The 3,578-nt window shown below is 49.7% G+C and overlaps 1 long non-coding RNA gene across 1 annotated transcript; it reads right to left on the reverse strand.

Moving 5' to 3' along the window:
- Nucleotides 1-312: 312 nt before the first annotated feature.
- Nucleotides 313-3,114, reverse strand: LOC109498237. Its single transcript, XR_002154943.3, has 2 exons — nucleotides 2,891-3,114; nucleotides 313-2,793 (listed from the first exon to the last, which is right to left on the reverse strand). It is a non-coding gene; the product is annotated as an uncharacterized LOC109498237 (long non-coding RNA).
- Between the last annotated feature and the right edge of the window lie 464 nt (nucleotides 3,115-3,578).

The following is a 3,578-nucleotide window of genomic DNA, read 5'->3' on the forward strand; positions in this document are numbered from 1 at the left end:
AGCATATGTAGAAACTCAGAGGGTTAACTAACTTGCCCAAGGTCAGAGAGTGAGGTGCAAAGTTGAGATTCAAGCCCAGGTCTGAATTAACTACCGTGCTTTCTACCTCTCCGCCCTCCCAAGGCCAACTACCTGGATTCACCCAACTGCCGCCTTCCTGAACAGCAGCCTTTCTCTGGCTGCAATTCATGCTTTAGAAATCATAATAGTTTATGTACTTTGTTTAATTATAGTGTACTACATGGTTGCCCTAGAAAAAAGGAAAATATTTTTTAAAAATTAGAAAGAAAAAAAATTACCAATTGCCCAGAATCCAGAGACCACCATGGTTACTACATTGCTGTTTAATTCCAGTCTTTTCTATGATAATTGTGCATAACAGAGATCATCATTATAATCCTGGCCACAAATCCTTGGTTCTAATCCCAACAAAAAAGAAACAAAAGCATATAATGGGCATAGAAAGACAAGCAGGCTTTGGACAGAGGACATATGGACACAAAGTCTTCCCGGGTAGGGTCAGACAAGCAGGAATGGACACGAGGGATCTGAGGGAGGGGAGGGCAGGAACCATGGGGATGGCTGTCTCAATAGGAGCACTGAGGAAACTGAGAGACATGGCCAAGTGGGAGGAAGGTGTGGAGAGCTGAGAACCGCAGCTCAGGCTGCGGAATTTGGACCCAATGAAAGAAGCCTGCAACAATTCCTGAGTGTGGGGTGGAGATACTAGAAGGAGGGAGACATTGTGAGATAAAATGTGTTCTCATCAGAGATAATTCAGACAGAAGCAGTTGAACTAAATGTCAAGGTCACAAGAAGGGGAGGAGTCAGAAATCACTCCCAAGGTGAGTGGCGGAGTGACCGGGTGAAGAGCGGTGGCTTTATCAAGACTCAGAAAGCAGGGAAGGGGCCTGAGGGACTCAGTTCTGGTTGTTGAGAATTGGCAGGGAGCAGTTCTACAAGCTACAACGTCTTAAGGGGGTTGTAAGCACAGGTGTTTCCCTGAGAAGAGGAGACTGGTAAGGGAAACTAAGGCTGGAGAAGTAGGCACCAGGACATTCTCTAGCCCAGGCTCTCTGAAGGCACTGCCTGCCAGACCGAACCTGCACTCACTTGCCTCGTCTGCAGGGCCCAGCACACCCCGGCCCAGTGGCATCCTCCCGCCTTCCTTCTGCTGCCCCCAGGAGGGCCCTCCACTGCCGCTGGACCAGCACCTTCTCCAGCACTCAGCTTGCTTCCAGGTGCTGGGTCGCAGTCCTCCCGCATTGGCTCCTGTGTCTTGCTCCCCAAACACACCCTCAGCTCCTCGCCCTCTTTGCTATGTATGCCTGGAGCCATAGCAGCAGGCACCCAGCAGAAGCTTCACAAATGCCCCTTGACTTGACTTCTCTTTCTCTTCTCTCTCCATCCGATCCCTGGCTCTGTCAGCTTCACTCCCCACCGATGGCCAGCGGTCAGTGTTGACTCTAAGAGCTGCAGGTAACCTTGGGGTATTGGTGTCCACCATCGCTGACCGCAGCTGACTTAGCCCTGTAAGGCTGCTTTCTAGTACAGACTCCTAGAACAACTACTCAGGCCAACTTCACCATGCCAGTGATCCCCCGCGGGGTTAGGATTCAGATGCAGATTCCGGTTCGGTGGCCTGGGGTGAGCCCAAGATCCTGCTGTTGTTTCTAACAACTTCCAGCAGATACTGCTGGGCAACACCTGGAGTCATAGGGACCTGGGTGACTTCTGGAAGTCACTTTAATCCCTCTGGCCCCAGGGATTTCTCATCTGCTGAATAGGGCTCTGACCACTTCACTGGGTTACCCAGTGGTCAAATGAGTTAGTGCTTGTGAAAATAAAATAGAAACCAAAGTCACCGAACAAATGTCAGATGTCACCATCTATCTCCAGTGTTGCTGTCGGGATGAATGTGATAAAATACACAAAAGGCCTTAGCAGGTGTGCAATAGATATTAGTAGCTCCCCTCCAGAGGCTGCAGGGTTGCAGATAGAGATGCTTTCTCAAAGTCAAGGCAAATAAGGAGTCACTCTGGGCTGGAGTGAGGCAGGGGGGTGGAGAAGAGGAAACATGTTAAGGATACACAGCTCCATGACACCTGGCCATGGCACAGCTAAGAAAGCACAGGCCTGGGCCTCTCCAAGGGTCCCTACTCACTTCCCCCTCCACCCCCCGCAAAGCAAAAACTCTGTCCCTAGAATCCAGTCACAGTGCCCATGCTCTGTCCTACGAGCCCAAACCAGCTCAGTTTCCAGGTCTGCTCTGGCTCTTGACTTTAATTCTTATACTTGCCCTGCTTGTCTGACCCCTCTTAGCCTGGGGAATCTGGCGCTGACCTTGACCACATCTCTTCGTCTTACCCCATTGGCCATGACTCCTGTTACAGCTTCTGCTGTTAGTGACAGATTGCCATACTGATGCCAGCCTGTTCCAGGCGGGGTCCCATTCTGCCTGATCTGTATGATAGGCTGGACACCCACGGCAATCTCACAGCCATTTACAATGGGATGAGTGTGAAAGCCGTTACCAGCAGTGGGTGACTATGCGTGGTGACTAATGGGTTACCTGTGCCAAGGGAGTGGTAGGAGTTGAAAATAATTCTAGGTTTCAGGTCCAGAAGGTGGAATGATGAGCTCAACTAGGAGCGTTGAGCTTGGGGGCCAGCCCGGGTGAGGCAGCAAAGCAGACCTTTCTCTCCGGAAGTTGGAAGTGTGGGACTGGAGATACCAGAGAGGTCAGGCGGAAGTGGGGGCTTAGAGACACCCATACAGATGTAATTGTTGGATCTGTGTAGAGATAAAAGAGACTGAGGATCAGACGTTGGGGAACATTGCTCTCCACCCATAGAGCCAAAATTAATTCTCAGGACAGGGTCATGCTGACCAGGCCTCTCAGACTGTGTTCTCTCTCAGGCCCCAGATGGCTCCCCTCCAGGTCCTTTCATGGAGGTGGGTATTGGGCGGCTGGCAGGAAGGCAGTCAGGCTCCAGTCTCACTTTTACAACAGGTCTCAAATTTAGACTTTTGATGTTTTTTCCAAATAGGATTATAGATACAGTCCACAGAGTAGCCCTGCAAGAAATGAAAGAAAGACACTGATGAATCAGATTTAAATGTGTGGCTTAGTGACTGGCCTTGCTGCCTGTAACATACAATGGAGTCATATTTCTTTAAAATCCTGTGAAAAGTACAATTATACCTTATTGTACCTTTTATGTTAAAGCATTAATTACAGGTGAGCATTTACATTTTTTTAAATGTTTGTATTAATTTATTTTTGAGACAGAGACAGAGCATGAGCAGGGGAGGGACAGAGAGAGAGGGAGACACAGAATCCGAAGCAGGCTCCAGGCTCTGAGCTGTCAGCACAGAGCCCGATGCGGGGCTTGAACTTACGAACCATGAGATCGTGACCTGGGCCGAAATCGGATGCTCAACCGACTGAGCCACCCAGGTGCCCCATACAGGTGAACATTTAAAGTATACCACATGTTCTAATCCTAACCTGGTACTCTTCATCGTTTCAGAAAGCAGCCCCCCAAATTGGAAGTGGGCAGGACTGTCTGCTTCTG

This window comes from Felis catus, chromosome A3 (assembly GCF_018350175.1).
Source record: "Felis catus isolate Fca126 chromosome A3, F.catus_Fca126_mat1.0, whole genome shotgun sequence".
NCBI lineage: Eukaryota > Metazoa > Chordata > Mammalia > Carnivora > Felidae > Felis > Felis catus.